At 48.0% G+C, this 23,857-nt stretch overlaps 1 long non-coding RNA gene across 1 annotated transcript in view; it reads right to left on the minus strand.

Moving 5' to 3' along the window:
- Positions 1 to 369: 369 nt before the first annotated feature.
- Positions 370 to 23,857, minus strand: part of LOC141052638 (uncharacterized) — a 58,517-nt gene continuing 35,029 nt past the window's right edge. Inside the window, exon 3 of the long non-coding RNA XR_012220871.1 lies at positions 370 to 764. This is a non-coding gene — a long non-coding RNA (uncharacterized lncRNA). The remainder of the gene's footprint in view (positions 765 to 23,857) is intronic.

Raw genomic sequence — 23,857 nt, forward strand, 5'->3', positions numbered from 1 at the left:
CTGGTTACTGCAGATTTGCTTACCTCCTAGAAAAAAAGGGGTTTTAACTGCAAAACTAAGCTTTGCTCTTGATCTGGCACTTTCCCTATATAATTTCTATCAGTTGCCTTATTTCCCCAGTTTCCATCATATTCCTTAAACTCAAACAAATTAATTGGCCGTTTACAGGTTCTTGTTTCCTAGTAAGATTTATTTGGAACCACGGCTGCTTTGTCCAACCGGTAATAGGTAAGACAGCAGAAGTTTGACTCTGCTGTTCAGCCAGATCCAGGGATCGCAATTCGCAATTCCCAGCATCTACCGCTGAACAGCTCTTCCTCTGCCAAAGGAGTTACAAGATACGGCATAGTTTTTGCTGCTATTGGGGCACGTGAACAAATCCAGCAATTGGATGGATTTCGGGCCTGGGCAATATAATTATGGTACTGGACAAATTTATTAGCCCACTGTTTTAACACATCACTATCCCATGGCTCAAAGACATCATTATCTTTTTTGCTTTTTTACATTGAATAGATACAGTACAATCACAGTGAGAAGCAAATTCCATTCTCCTTTAGTTCTTGTGAAATTTCTTGCAGTTAGATGCGTGAATCCACGTAGACTTTCCTTCCAGCTTAACAGAAGTAGGTGTGGTCAGCTGGACTTGATAGGGTCCCTCAAAGCGAGGATCTAGACTTTTCCTCAGGTGCTTTTGCGTCACCACCCAGTCTCCAGGCTTAAGGTCATGCGAGCCCGATAAGGAGGATGGATCTGGAAGGGAACTGAAAACATGTGTATGAATTTGCTGCAATACCTGTTGTAATGCACCTACATAGGCCGTCATATTTGAATGTGAGGCCTGCATCTGCTGGGGAAAGTACAATCCTGTCTTGGGAGGGCTCCCAAACAATACTTCATATGGACTCAAACTTGTCTTCTTGTTGGGAGTCACCCTAACAGTGTACAATGCAATGGGAATATACTCAGTCCATGGTTACCCGTTTCTGCCATTGCCTTTTGAATTTTCAATTTTAGAGTACTGTTTAACCTTTCCACCCTGCCACTGCTCTGAGGATGATAGGGAGTGTGAAATGATTGCTCTATCCTTAAAGCTAGGGTCATTCCTTGGCACACTTGTGAAGTGAAATGACTACCTCGGTCACTTTCAATTACCTCTGGTACTCCAAATCTGCAAACACCTTCTGACAGCAGCTTTTTAACCACAGTGCGTGCATTTGAATGAGCACAGGGCCATGCCTCTGGCCAATTGGAGAAAAGATCCACACATACCAGCTAGGCATGAGCGAGTATACTCATTAGGATTCGGTACTCGGCGAGTAATGCGGTACTCGAATCCTGGCGAGTATTTCACTACTCGCCTCACAATATTCGGCATAGCCCGCACAGTCCCCGCACAGCGCGGCACAGTCCAGGACAGCCTGGCACAGTCCCCGCACAGCCCAGCACAGTCCCGCACAGTCCAGTACAGTCCCACACAGCCCGGCATAGTCCCCACACAGCCCAGCACAGTTCCACACAGCCCGGCATAGTCCCCGCTCAGTACCTGCAAAGCCCAGCACAGTCCAGCACAGCCCAGCATAGTCCCCGCACAGTACCTGCACAGCCCAGCACAGTCCCACACAGGCCAGCTCAGTCCCACACAGCCCAGCATAGTCCCCGCACAGTACCTGCAAAGCCCAGCACAGTCCCACACAGCCTGGCATAGTCCCCGCACAGTACCTGCACAGCCTAGCACAGTCCCGCACAGGCCAGCACAGTCCCGCACAGGCCAGCACAGTCCCGACAGCCCAGCACAGTCTTCTCACAGGCCAGCACAGTCCCGCATGGCCCGGCACAGTCTTCTTACAGGCCAGCACAGACCCGCACAGCCCGGCACAGTTTTCTCACAGGCCAGCACAGTCCCGCACAGCCCGGCACAGTCTTCGCACAGTCCCCGCCCAGCCCAGCACACACACACACAGCCCATTACTCGCATTTCCCATAGACTTACATTGGACTCGCTACTCATTACGAGTACCCGAGTATTAGGAGGTACTCGTAACGAGTACAGCGAGTCCGAATACTTCACTACTCGCTCATCCCTAATACCAGCGCATATTCATAGTTGCCTACTCTTGGAAGCTGAATGAAATCAATCTGCAGTCGCTGAAAAGGGTACAATGGCCTGGGGGTGCACTTTGGTGGCACCTTCAGCGTTTTTCCTACATTATGGCATGCGCAGATTACACATCCCTGTACGAATTTTGCAGCAGAATAATGGAACCCTGGTGCAACCCAACTTGCTTTTACCTAGCTTACCATTGCATCCTTGGATTGATGTGTTAGTCCATGGGACAGGGAGCATACCATAGGGAACAGTGCCCTAGGCAAGCAATACTTATCATCCGCTCTCCACAATCCATCCTCTTCTTTCGCACCTGAGTGCCTTTGCCATTCTTCTTTTTCCGGTGCAGAGGCCTGTTCTTGCAGGCTCTGAAGCAATTGAAGATCCACTTCCCCCGACACTTGTACAGTGTATTTTTCTTTGGGAAGAGGGAACAAAGCAGCAGCCTTGGCTGCAATATCAGCTCAGTTATTACCTTCGGCTTTCTTAGTGCACTCTTTAGTGTGAGCTTGCACTTTCACTATAGCAACTTTTTAGGCAACTCCAATGCTCTGAGAAGCTGAGCCACCAATTCTGCATTTTTAATGGGCTTACCAGATCAACCAACAAACTTTCTTCTCTTCCACATGGGACTGCAATCATGGAAAATGCCGAATGCGTGACACTGTCGGTAAATGCTCCGCCATTATACATGCCTCAGCGAGTGCTTTCAATTCAGCTTCCCCGAGCAGACATCCTAGAAGGTATAGCTTTACTTTTTACCACCTTATGTTGATCAACCACTGAATAACCTGTATAAGGTACTTCATCTTGGTAAACCTGTGACATATCTACATAAAACTCTGGATCTGCATTAGGGATTGGTGTCTCTTGCACATTGGCAAGTAGCCGTGTTAAAAAAACAGTATACCCTTAGCGTGTCCCCCCCATTCATGACAGTACAAATGGAAGGGAAGCTCATAATTTGGGATTCCTAGAGCCGAGGCTGAGAGAATGGCTTCCTTCAGGTTCTTGAACCCCTCTTTTGCTTCCGGGGTCAGTTGGTATGGCTGTCCCTTGTTGTACATTGACAGCACATCAAAGAGAGGCTGCATGATTTGTGATGCAGAGGGAATCCATTCTCTATAGTAGCTGATCAGCCCCAGGAATGTCCTCAGTGTACTGATGGAAGTGAGCTCCATTGCTTGGCTTATGGCTTTTTTTTTTCCTTCTGGTGTTATGTGTTTCAGCTGAGGTGAAATGCAATGACCTGGGAAAACAACCTTTTCCTTTGCTATTGGCAGTTACCTCTTGACACCTTACATACTTCATGGAAGGAAGCTGTTTCCATTAGACATACCTGTTTTCTCTCTGCTCAGGGGATATCGTCTAATATGACCAGTACAGTTCCTGGTTTCAATTTGATGGATACTGGTGTTATCCTAAACCAACGTCTGTCTTATCCTTTACCCATACTGCAGGACGTACCTGCTCGAACATTTGCCAAATGTCCTCAACTTGGTCAGTTGCAGTTTTTCTCGTCATCTAGCTAAATTAGCAACATCATAATAGAGAGGGTTGCTTCAGACAACGGGCCTGTAACAGTAATGCCTTTCTTCCAAACTTAATTAAAAAAACTGCAAACTCAGGATATCTGCACATATTAAGCTTAGATGACATATATCTAAGACTAGCAATTGGGCACACAAGTCTGTGGTACGTGCTGTTCACACATTCATGGGTTCTGTTTCATACAAGGGATGAACTATTCCACCTGCTCCTAATCCCTCTAAACATGGGAAGGGATTGTATATACATTCTGGCCATAGTTTCATCACTTCTATGCTTAGATCTTCTTTCAATCCTGTCAGAAACATATTTTTACAAATCTGGCTTCTCTAGGGTTTTTCAAATCATAGTTATGAGGTGTAAGGGTTGTCTGCAAGTAAAATGTTTCCTCATTTCTCCACTCCATAAGAATTGTACAGAGGTTGAGGCTGCAGACACAGAAGAAATCTCAAGTCTGCACGTAGCTTCGTCCATCTTTGGGCTGCTTTCAAAAAGGGGGGCTAGTCTCAGCCCCTGCTCACACAGGGGCGGAGGGAGCTGTGGAAACACAGACTGACATTGCGAAGGGGGGGAACAGACTGTGTGTGGAGACGTTGCAGATTGCCTTCCATACATTCTCTCATACTAACTTCATCACATTCATCATTCTTAGTATTTAAAACAGACCATATCATTCAGAGGTTCTGATTCCCGCTGCAACTTGCAGACCATAGTCATATTTTCCAATCCATACAGCATTCTCCTTACTTAAACACTCGTTGTATCTCTCAGCATCCAAAATTCCATTCCTTGGCACTACTGCCTTTTCAAGAATTGTCAGCGGTATTGTTTACTGCTACATAATCCTGCCCAAGACGCACCAGGTCCTTTATCTTATATCTCGGATCCATGGTGTACCTAGCACCAATAACAGCTGTCAAAGGTAGCGAACCTTATCTTCAGCCCTGTTATGTAATAGCGGGATCCCACTGGTCTAACTACAATAGCCAGCAATCCTACTATCAAAGCAATAACCTGAACCGCAACTCTCTGTTCTATCCTGATGCTGATCCATACTCTCCCAAACAATCAGACAGAATACTATAAACAACACAGTTCCTAACATAAGCGCTATATACTCCTCATACATCTGGATCTGAGCCCTTACTAGACTCTGAATATGCAAGGTCTATTCCTGAATCCACTCCGGGTTCAATAAGATAATATTCGTGCGTGATATTATCTTGCCACCTTGGCATATACCAATGTGGGGAGGAGGACCCCCATGTAGTGATTGGCCAGAACCGGGGAGACCGCCATCAGGGTTATTGAAGGAGCCACACCAGGGGGATTACAAAGGGAGACATGCGACTGAAGTTGTCAGGGCAACAGGGGGCGGGGCTAGGAGACAAGGAGCAGGGGGCGCGCTGAGGTGGCAGTTGGGAGAGAGCCTGGGAGGAGGCAGGAAGCAGGGTGACTTGCTGGGGCACCGACGGGAGTCTGTGAGTAGAAAACTGCGCATTTACCATCAAGAAAGACGTGAGAGACTGATACCGGAAATTGCTCCCCGCCCCCGTTCTCAGAGAACCATCCCCGCCGCCACCCGCCTGTGTGGGAGAGAATCTTTACCTCAGGTTGAGGCCGTGTATACACGTAACCAGGCCACAGAGGCCTGGACACTTCCCCCCAGCCTTACCCCACCACAGCGACCCTGTCGTCACCGGCCTGAAGATACGCCACCTCGTCATAGGCGAGATTAAAGGCCTGCGACCCAGCTTTGGGGAGAGACTCCTTGATAAAGGACGGCTACGGGTGATCTGGGGAACTGCATCATCACCGCGCGCCACCATCAACGCTTTCTTCAGGGCCTGTTGCGCCCCACCGGCATCATTTCTTCAGGGCCTGTTGCGCCCCACCGGCATCGCTTTCTTCAGGGCCTGTTGCGCCCCACCGGCATCGCTTTCTTCAGGGCCTGTTGCGCCCCACCGGCATCGCTTTCTTCAGGGCCTGTTGCGCTCCACCGGCATCGCTTTCTTCAGGGCCTGTTGCGCCCCACCGGCATCGCTTTCTTCAGGGCCTGTTGCTCCCCACCGGCATCGCTTTCTTCAGGGCCTGTTGCGCCCCACCGGCATGGCTTTCTTCAGGGCCTGTTGCGCCCCACCGGCATCGCTTTCTTCAGGGCCTGTTGCGCCCCGCCGGCATCGCTTTCTTCAGGGCCTGTTGAGCCCCATTCCTTCCAGGAGTAGCGAAGGCGTCAGGACAGCCGCCTCAGTGACCTCTACGCGGCCACGCTCACGAAACCGACAGCCCCTGGAAGGCTAAGTTACTAAATAGTTTTGTTTAGATTGTTGAGTCCCTGCGTGGACTGTTTGTTTGTTCTTATTTTTAGGCTTGTTCAGCCAAGCCCCAGCGGCTACAGTTTTGATAAAAGTTATTTCACAATCCACCATCCGTCTAGTGTCTCGTCACTACATCCTGCGAACCTGCTCAACCCTACACTTGGCGTAGTCGGCAGGATGCAGACTCCGAGCGTGGACAGTGGTGGCCCAGGTCAGGGGGAAGCTGTAAACTCTGTACATAATGAGGGCCCCCGTACCAGCATTTCATTAGGGGCCATGCTGAACAACCTGCCTAGATTCTCCGGCTCCAATACTATGCTATGGAGCTGGACAGAGCGAATGCGGAGGCTCTTTCGGATGCACCCAATGACCCCTGACCTGCAAACTGAAGTGGCACTCATGGCCCTAGATGGGGAGGTGCGGAGGTCAGTGATGTTGAAACCTCCGGGGCACCGCAACACTTTTGAAAAGGTGTTACAGATAGTGGAACAGACCCACGGGGATCCCACTAATGTGGGAGAGTTAAGGACCCGTCTGTTTAGTCGGATGCAGGCAGAGGGGGAGACGATTACTCAGTATATGAATGTACTCCAAGAATTGCATACGGCTATTGAAAGAAAAGACGGGGTAGGGGTAGGACCTGTTGACATTACCCTACGTGACCTACTGGTGACTGGACTGCGAGATCCACTGATAAAGCAGGCATTACGGGAACAGATGAATCCCCAAATAGACTTTTCAGAAGTGGGAAGTCAGGCACGGGTTCGGGAGCAAGAGCAGGGGATGGCGGTCCCCGTGGGGAAGGTCCGAGGTGTGGAGGCCTCCTCGAACACAGTTGAGGAACCTCAGTGGGTGGCGGAGATGAAGCGAGAATTGAAAAATATTAAGAGCGAGTTGGCTGAAGTAAAGAGAAGAACCGAACCTGAGACTGGACGACCTAGCGTTAATCCCGGTCCCTGGGGGTCACGCTCTCCGCGGGGTGGTCAGTCTATACCGGCCCGGTGTTATGAGTGTGGAGAACCAGGCCACTTTGCCCGAGAGTGTCCGCGGCGTGGGAGATACCCACCCCGGCGGCCATTAAACTAAAGGGCTCTGGGCTGGGGGGACGCCGCTCGGAGCCGAAAACCACAACTAGGGGTGGTGGAAGTCCCGAAGATTTGGTAGCAAAGTGTCCGGTAGTTTGGCAGAAGTAGAGGGCCGGGCCGTCCGGTGCCTGGTAGACACGGGGTCACAAGTAACCACTATGCCCGTAACGTACTTTCAACAAAACTTTCCGGAGGCAGCAAGGCCTCAGTGGGGGCCCATGATCAGACTAGTAGCTGCTAATCAACTGCCGGTCCCGGTTGCCGGAGTAGTGTGGGTGCAGGTGACGTTGTGCGGTAAACCCCTTGGCCGCAGAGGGGTGGTGCTGACTCAAGGAGAAGCTGATCAACGACACCCCATCACCCTAGGCATGAAAATTTTAAAAGAGTTTGGTAACCTGTTGCTTAATGATCCCACACAAAAGGTACTGAAGCAGTGGGGTTCTCACACAGCTCAGGGACAGGTATTCCAGCAGCTGGTGCGAGGTACGCGGGTGCATCAGGACTGCCAGGAGGGTGAGGCTCTGGGTAAGGTCATCGCGTCAGCGGCTCCCCTGCTTGTGCTGCCTCCTGGACAGACAGTGGTGGCCCTGCGAATACGAGCCCCGATACCTTTGGAGGTCGTGGAGGTGCAGGTGGAGCCGTGTCACTCGGAGCACCTACCTCCTGGCATACTGGTGGCCCGTTCCCTCGCTACGGTGCAAAAAGGAACCGTCCTGGCACGCTGCGTTAATCTTGAAGACTGAGACACCGTTCTGAAAGCACGGACTGTACTGGCCAAACTAGTGAGGCCTTTAGAAGAAGTGCTGCCAGCCCCTGCGGTTCAATTACGAGTACACCCCGAGAATCCTTGGGAAGTAACAATACGAACCTTACAGGCCCACAAAGTCTCGGCACAAGAGAGGGGCCGAAATATTTTGGAGCAGATGCAGGCTGAGCTTTCTGGATTAACTGCAGCCCAACTCTCACAGATAAAAATATTGCTTGGACAGTACCATGACGCATTTGCTAGCCATGAGGACGACTTTGGGTGTACCACCACCATCACTCATGAGATCCCCACAGCAGGAGCGGCCCCTATCCGAAAACAATATCGACAGATTCCGCCACAACTCTATCAAGAGGTGAAAACTTTGCTGGCCCAAATGCTGCGAAAAGGGGTGATACGGGAAAGTCAAAGCCCCTGGGCAGCCCCAATCGTGTTGGTCCGGAAGAAAGATGGTACACTACGATTCTGTGTGGATTATCGTAAACTGAATGCTTGCACTATTAAAGACTCATACCCGCTGCCCCGCATAGAAGAGTCCCTGTCTGTGTTGGGGAAGGCAACATATTTTTCGACCCTGGACTTGGCCAGTGGGTACTGGCAGGTGCCCATGTCAGAAGAAGATAGAGCTAAGATGGCGTTCATTTTGCCCATGGGACTGTTTGAGTTTAATCGGATGCCATTTGGGCTGGCCAACACCCCCGGGACCTTTCAGCGATTGATGGAGCGATGTCTGGGGGATCTCAATTTTGAGGCCACGTTAATCTACCTGGATGACATCATTGTCTATGCCGCCTCCTTCGAGGACCACCTGAAGCGGTTGGGACAGGTACTCAGCCGGTTGCAAAAGTACGGGTTGAAGGTGAAGCCTCAGAAATGCCATCTATTTCGCTCTCAGATTGAGTATCTGGGTCATGTCGTTTCGGCAGAGGGTGTGAGGCCATCCCGGGAGAAGGTTGCTGCTATCCAAGAATGGCCTACCCCCGAGACGGTGAAAGATGTGCAGGCTTTTCTGGGGTTAGCTGGATATTACCGTCGCTTCGTAAAGAATTTTGCATGTCGAGCTCGAGCCCTGCATGACCTGCTGAAGGGGGCTCCCGCTGGGGCCAATGGGCGAAAAATCCAGTGGCAACACCCTCAGGAAGAGGCCTTTCGAGACCTCAAGGCTGCACTTTCGGATGCCCCAGTTTTGGCTTATGCGGATTTCTCTCAGCCGTTCATCCTGCACACTGACGGGAGTCTTCATGGGCTGGGGGCTGTGTTGTCACAGGTTCAGGATGGCCGGGAGAGAGTGATCGCATATGGAAGTCGCTCACTCAATGACTCCGAGCGTAACCCTGGCAATTACAGCTCTTTTAAGCTCGAGCTCCTCGCAGTGGTGTGGGCTGTGACGGAGAGATTCGCAGAGTAGCTAGCTGGCTCCGAGGTGGTAGTGCGAACTGACAACAACCCACTGGCACATTTGGAAAACGCCAAATTGGGGGCTTTGGAGCAGCGATGGGTGGCCCGGATGGCGAAGTACAATTATAAGATTATGTACAAAAGAGGGGCCGAGAATGTCCATGCAGATGCCCTCTCCAGGATTCGACATACAACTCCCGGACAGAATCGAGACGAAGAATTAGAAGGAGAGGAAATACCGTTCGCTCTTACTGCTGCCGTGCTCAACAATGTTGATTCAAAAGTATCCTCCCCAGAGGCCCACAGGGGCATCCTGGAACAATCTCGGGATAAGTGGTGTGAGGTAGCGCTGTCATCTTGTAGGGGGTCACGCGCTTGGCAGCGAACAAAACACATCCGACACCAGGTTTTCCATAAAAACATAGCAGTCCATGCGGTTTATTCACCCTCATAAACCACAGCAGCAATGTACAACAGCTTCATATCACCAGCATAGCGTCCATTAAACAGGCTATTCAGCCCCAGTGTTATCTCACCCATCAGGGTTCCTTATGCGGCTTATCAGGACGTTTTATGTTAGTTCCCTCCAGGGAGCTCTCAGGCACACATCGCCCTTGCACACGCCCAGCCGCTCCACAGGCTGTTAGTGAGGAGATCCTTCTCCTCACGGGACCTTCCAAACTGGACCAAACATGGCCTACCTGCGAGTGACTGGAAGGTAGAAACCCTTTTCTCTGCCTCTGGTGCACACACAGGCTGCAAAACGTTGCTGTGTGTAGCTCCAATTATGCAGATTCAAAAAATATAAGTTTCCTGCCTCTAGGATTGTGTGTTATTAAATTCAATCTGAAATAGACAAAGGGAATTTGAATTCTTGGTGGGAAGTGCTGCTTTTAACCAGTCAGATCATATGTTGAATGGAAGGGAGGGAGGGAGAGTGTCTTACAAAGCAGAGAGAGGGAGGGGGGAAGCTGCAGCTAGGTGCCTGCACATGGGCTTCATGTTTACACTGCACAGAGGGAGAGAATGGAGAAAGTTTTTGCAGGGGGATAGCTGCATGTTCAAATGCACAAACGCAAAGCACAAACCAACTGGGTGTAGGGCGACGGCAGTGTCAGAGGTGTACTTAGGACAGAAGGAAATACTCATATTTTTCTGACACCTCCCCCTTTTGAAGTGCGCTACAGAGGAAGGACCTCTGTGATAACCTGTCTGCATTACCATGCTCGCTGCCCTTTTTGTGTTTAACGGTAAAGTCGTACTGCTGGAGGGCAAGGCTCCAGCGTAGCAACCTTCTGTTGGTACCATACACGATGTGCAGCCAACTCAGGGGGTTGTGGTTAGTCACCATGGTGATGGTACGCCCGTACAGGTAAGGCTGCAAACATTGCAGGGCCCAAACCATGGCCAGGCACTCCTTCTCTATGGTGGAATAGGCCACTTCCCTCGGCAGGAACTTCCAGCACAGGTATAACACGGGGTGCTCTTGGTTCCCCGAGTTGACCTGATTGTATAATAGGGTGCAGGAGATGAGTATGTCACCACAGAACAGACGGACCAACAGTTAAAGGGAGGTTTATTTACAGGGGATAACACTGACAAAATTAACAGTGTAAATATGAATATAATGAATACGAGATAAGCAAGCAGGCAAAAGGCATGAACAGTATTGAACAGTAGTAAGGGTAGTTTTACTATGGGGAATATATCAGTCTGAAGGGGTCTTGATTGAAAGGTCACTCTTCTCCAACGTTGGTGCTGAATCACCGGCAGCGCTTGTAGTCTGAAGTACTCTGTATCCTTTGCCTTTAACAGTGTCCAGCCGAGATATGCGGGGTTACTGGGGGAGCCAGAGTGGCATGAGACAAACTATATCCCCTATGCTCCAGGTCCTTCTTTCCAACTCCGCAGTGGTGCTTTACCACCAGAATCAGGGGCTCTGCATTAACACAAGGGTCACCGGAACTTCGTACGTGGTACAGTTTCTCTAAGCAGGTCACAGCCTTGTCACTGGGCGCAGTGTCTTTGCAGGGAAAAATCTCAGCACAGAATGCAGTCTCTTTGCAGGAAAAAGTCTTAGCACAGAGCGCAGTCTCTTTGCAAGGAAACGTCTTATCACAGAACACAGTCTCTTTGCAGGGAAACATCTTATCACAGGGGTGACACTGCAGTACCCGGCTTCACGTACTCACGGTCTGCAGTCTTTGTCTGTGTCAGCATCCTCCCCGTCTGATGTCTGCGCTGCTCTGAGGAAAACCCGCACACTTTTTCCACTCTCAGCTCTCCTCCCTTCCTGTTCCTGGCTGCTGAACAGGCTGATTTTGTGTCTCCCGGGGAACCTGCTGCCCTGCTCAATGGTTCCGGGCACGGAGCAGAGGAGGCAACTCTCTCTTGGCTCTTCCTGTACTTCTCCCTTACATTCCCTCCTCTCTGTGAGCTCGACATTTCATGAGTGAGAGTTTCTGGAGCTCCTGTTGACAATCTTCCAGCCCTTGTACAATTTGCTGCCAGATGAATTTGTCCTGGTTGTAGCCTTTTCTGGGGTACACCCGCCGTTGATCGTTCAGAGCATCTTAATTCAGTAGAGGTTGTGGTATCAGTCACTGGAGGAGTGGAAGTCGAGGTCTCCTCTGTTACTTCTGTAGTTTCAGGCACCAGCTTTGCTTCTGGGTTCCCCAGGAGGGGTTGCAAGTCTCCCTCATCTCCGTCGTCAGCAGTGGACACTGGTTCAGCTGCCGGGGGCACCGGGGTAGATGGTACTGTGGCGCCCCTGAGGCTCAGTCGCCACAGAGGTACTGCACCTTCTCCTAAGGTGTAGTGCCCCACCACCTAGGTAAGTTGGGAGCTCCTATCCACACTCCAACACTCACACCCCACACAACAGGGTAGTTCTGCACAACCACATTGCGGCTCAGTGCTTAGAGAGTTGCAGAGCACCTCTGGTGGTTCCCTGCATGAGACACTGGATGTGCTGGGAGGTGGGTGGAGTTGAGATCCATATAAAAGGTTGGGATGGTTTAGAATTACAGGTCAGTCTGACGGGAGGTCAGGCGAGAGAAGGACAGTCAGTCAGGAGAGTCTGAGGACGGTCTGAGGAGAAGGAGTGCTGCAGCTGCCTCAGTGATCTGAGCCAGCTGGCACGGGAAAGGAACAGAAGGAGAAAGTCGTAGAACTGCAACCTAAGCTTCCATAAGAGAGAGAGAAAGAACAGTGCAGAACGAGTAGGAGAACAGAGAGGAGACGTGGGTTGGAAGAGGAACCCTGCCTATAGGTTCTCAGTGCAAGGCCGGAGCCCGGTCCCCGAGGTTGTATGGGCACTTATGGTTCTGCAGCAGACATCGGTGGAGTAGTTGGCTGTAAATGCACTACTCCCATCTAAGACTTGGGGCACAACAGCAACTGAATAGAGAGCCAGGGCTCCGGAGAAGGGAGTCCCCGAGAGAGGCTACAGCTGTCTGCCATACGAGTAGAGTTGTTAGGAACATCTGACAGGAGGAACTCCAGAGTAACACGGTACTGGAGCTCTTCACACTTTAAGGCGAAATAGAGAAGTCGTTCAGGAAAGGTACATGTTTGCGGAGTGTTGGAGAGGAGAATCCTGACTTGCCCAGGAGGTTGATTGAGTCTCTGCCCCGGAGGACACGGCACGGAGGCAGGCACCAGTGTGTACCACGGACTGTGAGTAAAGCTTTGGAACTGCAAGCCCTGGTGTCTTCCAGTCATTTGTGCGCTAACACCGTCAGCACCGCTACATCTGGGTACCAGTATTCCTCACACCACCTGCGCCTATCCTCATCTATTGCAATTACACTGCCCTGGGGTTACAGCTTCACCTGTGGGGAGCTACACCATCTATGCTGCATCACACCATCAGCCCCAGAGGATCTGCACGCAGCGTTGGCTTAACATCTTGCTTGCCAAACACCACAGGTGGCGTCATGAACTGTTCACATATACTATATCACAAACCACCATTGATTTGGGCGCCCAGGGCCATGGACTGGGTCACCGCTGCTGTCACACATTTCCCCCTGACACCGGCCTGGTACCGAGTACCCCATGGCCCTGGGAGGGCGACCCAGCACCACTCGAGGGTCCCGAGACAAGCAGGGATGCAGCATATTCTGATGCAGTGTACGGGTGGGAAGCTCTTCACCTGTTTCTGGTTGAATCTCATAGATGGGACCCCTTCCACCGAGCCGTCGCTTCACCCTATACAGCCTCTTCTCCCACCGGTACTCCAACTTGTTATGGGGGCGCTTCTCCCTTACCAAGACTCGATCCCCAGGTTGTAGGGCTGTCCCTGCTTGGGGAGTGACCTGAGGATGTTCCAATTCACGGACACGGTTTTGCACCAGCCGTTGAATGGTCCGCAGCCGACGTGGATGTTCTCGAACCCAGGAGTACACCCCCCTTCTGCGGGTAGTCCTCCTCAGGCTCCAGCACCAATTCTGTCAGTCCCTTCCCGAGCCAGCCAAAGAACAGTGAATAGGGTGTGAATCCTGTGGTACTGTGTTTACGGTTGTTGTACGCCCACACCAATTCAGGGACAGACTCAGTCCAGCGCACTTTCTGGTCCTCTTCCAGTGTCCTCAGCATCTGAATCAGGGTGCGGTTAAATCTTTCACAAGCCCCGTTCCCCTGTGGATAGTAAGGGGTGGTCCGGTACTTATCGATTTTGTACAGCTGATGCATCTCTTCCATCACCTTCCCCAGGAAGCAGGCTCCTTGATCAGAATGGATACGCTTGGGACACCCGTACACCTGGATGAAGTGTTTGCAGATGGCATAGGCCACAGACTTGGCAGTCTGGTCCTGAATGGACGTTACTACGGCAAAATTGGAAAAGTGGTGGATCATCACTAGGCAATGCTCGTAGCCCTGATGCGCTGGTCCAATCGTCAAGAAGTCTATGGCCAGTAGTTTCATGGGGCCAGAGGATCTCACCTTCTCTGTGGGATCTCGCTGCTCCTGCGGCTTGACTAGTTCACAATTCCGGCACTGCTGGCATACTCTCTCCACGATGTTCCTCAAGTGGGGGTGGTAGAATAAACGGTGCAGCCACTGGAATGTTTTTTTCTGGCTCGAAGTGTGCTCCTTTCTCATGCACCTCCTTAGACACCTGTTCTACCAAGGACGAGGGGATGATCGTCTGCCAAACGAGATTAAGTTCAAATTGTAGGTACACCATCCTGTACAGTATACCATCCCGCAACTGTAGCCGTTCCCACTGACGCAGTGTAGCGCCCCGGAGGGATCAGTCGCCACAGAGGTACTGCACCTACTCCTGAGGTGTAGTATCCCACTCTCCAGGTAAGATGGAACACCTGACCAGTCTCCAACACCTGCATCCCACACAAACACAGTAGTGTAGCAGAGCAGCCTTCATGGCTCCCTGCTTGGAACACGAAGAGTGCTGGGAGGTGGGTGGAACTTAGACTGCACAAGAGAGCTGGAGAATATTAGGAAAAGGGCAGTCTGGGAGAGAAGATCCCCTGAGAGGGATGGAGTGAAGGAAGGGCTGCAGCAGACTCCTGTGACCTGGAGCTGCTGGCACAGGAAAGAGCCATAGAAAGCTTGAGTCTTCAGAAGGAAGATAGTTTAGTACGGAACATAAGGAGAAGAGAACTAAGGAGTAGGGTCAGAGCAGAACCCTTCCTGAAGTTTGAAGCGCATGGCCGGGGTCCGGTCCCCGAGGCTGTTTGTGAAACTAATGTTCCAGCAGCAGACACCGGAGGAATAGGAGCTGTGACCACTCTATTCCCACAAAAGACTCGAAGACATGGTGGCAACCTATGTGTGAGCCGGGACATGACGGATGGAGTCCCCGAAGCAGGCTACAGTCACTTGTCATGCGAGTAGAGTTCCAAGGAACATATGAGAGGAGGAACTTGGGTTTAATACACAACCAGAAGTACTTCAGTTTAAGCGCTAGTGAGTAGACGTTCAGAACAGGCACACAAAAGGGATAGCTGGAAAGGTTAATTCCATCTGCCTGGGAGTTGGCTGAGCCCCTGATCTGGAGACAGCAGCATTGAAGCGGGCACCTGTCTGTGCCAAGAACGTGAGTAAAAGAACTGGAACTGCACTCAGCTGACTCATTGCCTTTTTCCTGCGCCAACCCACTCAGCACTGCTACATCTCTGTGCCAGACACTGCACCATCTACTTCTCATTATCTCCTCATTTGCCAACCTCATCTACTCTGCCCTGGGACTAACAGCCCTACCTGTGGAGGGCTACAACATCATTGATGCACCACACCATCTGTCCCAGAGAAGCAACCCTGCAGTGCTAGTCAAACTGACCAGAAACCACAGGTGGCGTCACAAATCATCTCAATGACTTCATCCCCATCACTCTACCCCTTTTACATGGACGCCCAGGGCCAAGGACTGGGTCACCGCTACTGTGACACTTCCCTCTGAGATACCGGCCTGGTACCGAGTACCCCACTGCCCTGGCGAGCGATCCAGCAGCATCCATAACATCTGACACTAAATCCTGTCTTGGAAGATTTCATCCAGTGTCTGCTGCTTAGGGCTAGTTCAGCTGGAAGGGAAGCCTGGCTACAGGATTGCTTACATCGTCTTGGTCCTGGCATTGCAGGAGCTTATCAGCCATCAGCCATTATTGACAAGGCTATTACCTCAGATTTGCTTGTCATAACAGCACCTGTCGGCTTAGTGAACTGTGAAAAGAGACAGTGCACTAGGAGAGAGATTTACTCACCTCCACTATCAGGGAGACGCCGGGCTCTGGAGAAGCAGCCGTCCACGTGAAAATTCTGACTGTTCAGGAAGAGCATCCAAAAGATGTCTGACGAAGTCCACAAGCATCTGAGCAGACCACAGCTAAAGAAACATGGGGAGTTCCTTTGCCACCGGAAAAAGCAGGACCACCAAACCACGGACCCAAAAACTGTCCTTCTTCTTCCCTCCTTCAGATGTATACTGTGACAGAGGGTGCAGCTAATCCAGATGGTAGACATCTTCAGTACATGGATGTTGGTGAGCATTCTGTTAGTTAATTTAATGTTGTTGAGCTTGATTTGATGCAGCCTTTAAAATATTTTATTTTCAAGTCTGTTTCTCAAGCTGTTAGTATTTTAGCTACTGAGCAGATGGCGAGTGGCTCAGTTAATAGTCAAGTTCCCCCAGTAATCTGGGCGGATTAATTTTGGTATTTTATGTTGTCAGTGGCCTGTATGAATGAGGCTCTGACTTGTGTTATGTCCCCATTGGGGTGTCATCTTGCAGATGCAGTGGTTCATATGTGGATGTGTTCTCTTCCTACCAGTGAAAGAGCAGTTTCTCAGTTCTGACAGGAAAGATGAGAAAGCTGTTTAGAGGCAAGATCGCCCAGTGATCTGGGTGGATTGGTTTTGGTATTCATTTATTATTTATTGTGGTTTGATCACAGGTAAAATCACCCAGTAATCTGGGTGGATTGGTTTTGGTATTCTATAAAGTTGATTATTTAATAATTATTTATTCCAGTTAAATCGTTTAATAATTAGTTGCAAGTGTTTGCAATTTATGAATCTGTACTGGGTGCAAGAAAACTGCACTGTGTTGTAGATTATTTCAGCATATCAGTGCTATTTTATCGGCTTATAGACATTTTGGTAGCATGGCGTGGCTCGTCTATGATGAAAGCTTTTGTTTTGCTTATAATGAGGCAGTATGTAAATAGCAAGCTGGTGCCAATACCGGCACGAGTGTTCCTTCTGTACAGGTATTCATCCTGCTTCCAAATGTTTTTAGCAAGTGAAATCAACACCTACATCCTTCATCCAAGGAGTACTGTTCTAAAGGGTCAGAGCCCAGTGATATTTCAAAACATGCTGACATGGCGAGACTGGTAACTTGTCAGCCGGTTATCTATTATGATTTTTCATGGGTTCAGTGATGGGTTCTATGTTCCTGAATATTTATTTGTGGGTTGTGTTGATCATGCTAATTTGCATTACGTGGGTAAATATCATGAAGCGGAGGCTGAAAGGTTGTTTTATGAAGTTTGATCCGGGAGGATGGTGGCCCCCCTTTTTTCTTCCTCTCCATGTGCCAATTTTTAGAGTGTCTGCTCTTGGTATTGAGTCAGAAAAGGAGGTTGGATCATTCTGCCTTATACATCGTTTTTACTACCTTTACGGTGATTCCCTTATTTTTCAAGTGGATTTTAATTCGGCTTCTGTGGTTTTTGCTGAGGGGAGCATGCGCTCACACATGGTTGTTTAAGACAGATGTTAAATCAGCGTTTAGGCTGTTACCTGTTCATTCATCTGGGTTTAATTCTTTAGGTTTACACTTTAGGAATTTAATATTCCCTGATAAGTCGCTTCCTATGGGTTTTTCTCTTCCTGTTTTTTATTTTGAAGGTTGTGCTATGTTTTTACAATGGTGCGTTCAGCAGGAAGTTACCAACGGTTTATTGTTCATCTGTCGTAGTTTGTTGGAATTTTTTTGGTGTACCATTACAGAGGATAAATGGTTTGCCATGTCGTCAGTTATAATTTCTTTGATTCTTGATTATTTCTGACAGTATGACGTGCTGGGTGCAATTTTTATTGTGTCAGTGAAAGTGACACTGCGGTAATGTCAGTCTGCTCTAGGCTTATTTAACTTTGTTTTAGGCAGTATTCTGATGGGTACATTGTTCTTGCGTGGAATGTAGGATGCCACAGTTTGTGTTAACTTCCTTAGGTTCACATATCTGTTTGATAGTTTTTGTTGAAATCAGATCTTTTGGTTTGGTTTCAATTTTAGATAATTACAAGGAATTTCTTGTTGGCAATACGCCTTTCAAGATCTGCTTTCTATCCCTTTATTTAATGCAGTTAGTGAGTTTGGCTTTGGTGTTATTTTTGATCATGAGTGGTGTGCTGCCTCTTGGCACCCGACTTGGCCTTCAAAAGGTTTTACTTTTAACAACTTAGTCTTTGAGATGTTCTGTAACTTGGTGTTTTTATTTTCTTTGGAATTCAAAATTATCAAATTAAAAAATTTGGTTTTCGATCCCTCAGTAAAGGAGGTTGTTTTTTTGCCATTAACACTCAGACTTCCAACATCACATGGGCCTTTTGTTCTCCTTAGGCATACATTTTGCATTATCTGACAATTAATATTTTTTTAAGGCTAGTTTCTGTTATCAAAATCGTCATTTTCCCTGTTAAATTGTTGTCTCATCAGCGTCGATCAGATTCTTGAGAGTCGTTGCTGTGTGGTTCTTAGGATGGTAGCCCATTTCTGTACCAATGGTGGTCCCTCACTTGATGTAAATACCAGATTTGGTCCCTGAATATGTGGCCGTTAACACCTGGGAGTCTTATTTTTACTCCTCGAAAGTATGGGGTAACTTTTGTAAAGGTATGGCTTTCCCATACTGAGGCGCATTCCTGAGTCATTTTTATGCTTTTTGATTTATTAGGCTAGAATCGGTAGGTTTCATATATTCAGACTACTTTAGCAGGGATTTTCATTTTTTCTACGTCTTCATGGTGAAGTGGGGTTGACCGATTTCTTTGTAGTGAAACACGCTATATAATGTTTCAAGTTGTCTTGTTTTTGCCCATGATGGGCATCATCACATTACTGAAGCCCATAGTCAGGTTATTCGGTGCCTTAACCCCTTAACGACCGCCGATACGCCTTTTAACGGCGGTAATTAAGGGTACTAAAACCACAGCGCCGTTAATTCACGGCGCTGTGATTTAAGTGAATAGCGCCCCCCAGTGTCGGATTTTCTCCGGGGTCTCGGCTGCCAGAGGTAGCCGAGACCCCAGAGAACATGAATCGGTCGGTTTTTACCGACCCCCGCTTTTGCGATCGCCGTTATTAACCCTATAACGGCGACCGCAAAAAAAAAAGCCGCGATTTTACATTTAATTTCTCTCTCCTCTGATGTGATCGCACATCAGAGGAGAGAGAAATAGGGTCCCCGATCCCCCCCCCGGGTACCTCTCTGTGGCCCTCCGTCCCCTCCCGGTGGTCCCACGTCCCGCCGGCATCCTCCGATGGGCGCCGCCATCTTGAAAATGGCGGGCGCATGCGCAGTGCGCCCGCTGGGAATCTGCCGGCTCCGGCTGGCAGATTCCATTCATTATTTTGATCACTATGATAAGCGATCATAGTGATCAAAATAAAAAAAATAGTACATAACCCCCCCGTTTACCACTCCCTTATATAGGCCAATATAATGAAATAAAGAAAATATTTTTTTTTTCAGTTTTCCATTAGGGTTAGTGTTAGGGTAGGGTTAGGGCTAGGGTTAGGGTTAGGGTTAGGGTAGGGTTAGGGCTAGGGTTAGGGTTAGGGCTAGGGTTAGGGTAGGGTTAGGGCTAGGATTAGGGCAAGGGTTAGGGCTAGGGTTAGGGTTAGGGTTGGGCTAGGGTTAGGGTTAGGGTTGGGCTAGGGTTAGGGTTGTGCTAGGGCTAGGGCTGGGCTAGGGTTAGGGCTCGGGTCATGACTAGGGTTAGAATTAGGGTTAGGGAGAACTAGAATTAGGGTTAGAATTAGGATTAGGGATTAGGGTTGGGATTAGGGTTAGGGTTGGGATTAGGGTTAGGGGTGTGTTGGGGTTAGGGTTGGAGCAAGAATTGAGGGGTTTCCACTATTTGCCAACTTTGGGGGTCTAAAAATTGGGGTCTAAAAAAATCACTTTTGTGGAAATAAAAAAAGACTTTTTATTTTCACGGCTCTGCGTTTATAAACTTTTGTGAAGCGCTTGGGGGTTCAAAGTGCTCACCACACATCTAGATAAGTTCCTTAGGGGGTCTAATTTCCAAAATGGGGTCACTTGTGGGGGGTTTCCACTGTTTAGGCCCATCAGGGGCTCTGCAAGCGCAACATGATGCCCGCAGACCATTCCATCAAAGTCTGCATTCCAAAATGGCACTCCTTCCCTTCCGAGCTCTCCCATGCGCCCAAACAGTGATTCACCCCCACATATGGGGTATCGGCATACTCAGGACAAATCGCATAACAACTGTGCGGGTATGATTTCTCCTGTTACCCTTGTAAAAATAAAAATTTGGGGGCGAAAAGATCATTTTTGTGGAAAAAAATAGATTTCTTATTTTCACGGCTCTACGTTATAAACTTCTGTGAAGCCCTTGGGGGTTCAAAGTTCTCACCACACATCTAGATAAGTTCATTAATGGGTCTAGTTTCCAAAATGGGGTCACTTGTTGGAGGTTTCCACTGTTTAGGCACATTAAGGGCTCTCCGAACGCAACATGGCATCCGATCTCAATTCCAGCCAATTCTGCGTTGAAAAAACGGCGCTCCATCCCTTGCGAGCTCTGCCGTGTGCTGAAAAAGTGGTTTACCCCCACATATAGGGTATCAGCGTATTCAGGAGAAATTGTACAACAAATTTTGTGGTTGATTTTCTCTTTTAACACTTGTGAAAATAAAAAAAATTGGTTCTGAAGTAACTTTTTTGTAAAAAAAAGTTAAATGTTAATTTTTTCCTTCCACATTGCTTTAGTTCCTGTGAAGCACTTAAAGGGTTAATAAACTTCTTGAATGTGGTTTTGAGCACCTTGATGGGTCTAGTGTTTAGAATGGTGCCACTTTTGGGTATTTTCTGTCATGTACACCCCTCAAAATGACTTTAAATATGATGTGGTCCCTAAAAAAAATGGTTTTGTAAATTTTGTTGTAAAAATGAGAAATCGCTGGTCAACTTTTAACCCTTATAACTTCCTAACAAAAAAAAATTTTGCTTCCAAAATTGTGCTGATGTAAAGTAGACATGTGGAAAATGTTATTTATTAAGAAATTTGTGTGACACATCTCTCTGATTTGAGGGCATAACAATTTAAAGTTTTAAAATTGCAAAATTTTCAAAATTTTCGCCATATTTCCGTTTTTTTCATAAATAAACACAAGACTTATCGAAGAAATTTTACCACTAACATGAAGTACAATATGTCACGAAAAAACAGTCTTAGAATCAGCGGGATCCATTAAAGCGTTCCAGAGTTATAACCTCATAAAGGGACAGTGGTCAGAATTGTAAAAATTGGCCCGGTCATTAAGCTGCAAACTGGCTCTGTCGCTAAGGGGTTAAAGAAGGTTTGCCTTGATGATTGTGAACTTGCTCGGTCAGTGTTTTGGTTTCAACTTCCCGCACAGTTTGTTTGGGTTTGTGTTTGTCGGATATCCAGGTTTCTGCATTTAATAGGTTGATTTTCTTATGAAAATCCAAGACAGACCAATATGATGGAGGTGCATCGGTCACTCTTTTTTCGATGTCCAGATTCTTCAGGTTTCCCAGTTAACAACGTCATAGCAACGTCATAGCAACGGTTGCCTTGCAACCGTTTATCAGTTCAATTTTATTTTAAAGAAATGCCTTAGTCAGCATCTTGTTGATGGTTTTGGGTCCACTTCCCTTTCATTCTTGATTGATTCGGCTACGACTGCTGCTAGTATAGGTTTATGTGATCATTGATTCAAAAACTTTGGGGATGTCAGTCTATTAAAAATAAAATCTTAAGTTGTACATTGGCCCTCATTTGCTTTTGCTGCAGTGACCTAACATTCTTTTCTCTATTTCCTCAGGCTCAAAGGTTGTATGGTTGGTGGGTTGCTAATTTATCCACTGTGCTCACTAGAGAGCTGAGAGTCGATGTTATTCCAATAACTTGGCTTTTCAAACATGTCAAGTGCGGGTATTATAGTATTGTTAAAGGTGCCTTCGTTGGGCTGACCTGCCTGAGTTTTTGATTGCACTTTCTGTTGTTTTTTTTTAATTCCATAGACATTTTAGTTATTCATTTAGGTAAGTTTCGGACTTGGGATTTATTGTCTTAAATGAAAAGAGGCATTGCTTAGATCTAATGTCAATTTCCGGCTTGCTGATTGGTATTTACCAAAATGGTCCAGAGGTTCCTGTGGCGTGCCTCCGAATTATGTTTCCAGGAGTGGATCAGGAAGCTTATTATTAATATTACATGCAAGTTTCCGTTAACTATTAAAGGGAATTACATAGATGCATTGTCTTGGAGGGCTTCATTTCGGGTCTCTATCAGACAGATTTAATTTGTCTTTCAAATGTGGATCTTGATATATTTAATGTAGGACTCCGGAGCATTTCTGAAAATTGGCTGAGGTGTTTGTGTGTGTGTGTGTGTGGGGGGGGGGTTAGTAAATTCTTGAATCCCCACCCTTGTGGCGGATTGGTTCTTGTATTTTATTAAATTGATTATTTAATTAATGATTATTTATCCCAGTTTATGGATTCATGAAATTAAACTCATACTAATATTTTCAGGTAATCTCTTAATAAAGGCACCTTGGCAAATTTTTGACACCACAGCAGTTGTCCTGTGTCTTATTTCGAATTAGAGTTAAATGGGGTTGGTGCAATAGGTCTTGTGTCATCATGCACTCGCTAAAACTTAGATGACACAGCTAATTATTCTTTTTACAAAAGAAAAGCGAACACCACCAACAGTGTGACGTACGCTCCCCTAATGCACTCGCTAAAACTTAGATGACGCAACTAATAATTTTTTTTGCAAAAGAAAATTGAACGCCACTAACAATGTGACGGAAATAGTGGCGCCGTACTAGTGCTGCGGCTGGCACAAATGCAGTTCACGCAGCGCAGTACGGCGCATGTCGCAAAGGGGTTAAGGATTAACTACACTGCACTTAAATCCTGAGGTGTAGCTATACTCACAAGGGGTTAATTAAGGGTGGGAGTTCATAATAAAGGGTTTTTTAAGTGGCAGCTGGTTGGAAGTTCCAGTCCTTTGGAAGTGCATTGAGCTGTAGGTTGGATTGCTGCTAAAGGGGGAAAACATTTTTTTAAAGGGAACTTGTCACCTGTTTTGGCCACTATAAGTTGCGGCCACTGCCTTTCAGGGCTTATCTACAGCATTCTGTAATGTTGTAGATAAGCTCCTGGTCTGACCTGAAAGATAAAAATACGTTTTATTATATTCACTGTGCGGACCGGTCCGATGGATTTTGGAGGTCCAAGTCTGGCACCTCCAATCTTCTTTCGTTGCCGCCCTCCTGCTTGCTTCATCGCTCAGGGCATCGTGCCTCTGTGCAGGCATATTTCTCTGCCCTGTTGAGGGCAGAGCAAATTACTGCAGGGCGCAGGTGCCAGGAAGGGTCAGAGAGACCCAGTGCCTATGCACTGCAGTACTTTGCTGTGCCCTCAACAGGGCAAAGAAGTATGCCTGTGCAGAAGTGTGATGCAGGGAGCGATGAAGCAAGCAGGAGGGCAGCGGCACAAAAAGATGGGAGGCGCCAGACCCAGACCTGCGACACCCATCGGACCGGACAGCACTGGACTGACCCCCCGGGTAAGTATAATAAAACTTATTTTTCTTATCTTTCAGGTCAGACCGGGGGCTTATCTACAGCATTATAGAATGCTGTAGATAAGCCCTGAAAGGCAGTGGCGGCATCTTATAGCGGCCAAAACAGGTGACAGGTGCACTTTAAATCTTCCTTGCAATGAAAATGAGCTGAGTGTGACTGGAGCGTAAGTGCGAGCTGAAGTAAGTGTGTGACTTGTGATTCAGTGACTTTGGATTCAGGGAGTTTACAAAGCAGGAATTACTGAATTGCTGTTTGTAGTTTATCAATACTTTGCATTTCTTTTTACTTAAC

This window comes from Dendrobates tinctorius, unplaced genomic scaffold (assembly GCF_039654945.1).
Source record: "Dendrobates tinctorius isolate UK_male_01 unplaced genomic scaffold, ASM3965494v1 ptg000162l, whole genome shotgun sequence".
Lineage (NCBI taxonomy): Eukaryota > Metazoa > Chordata > Amphibia > Anura > Dendrobatidae > Dendrobates > Dendrobates tinctorius.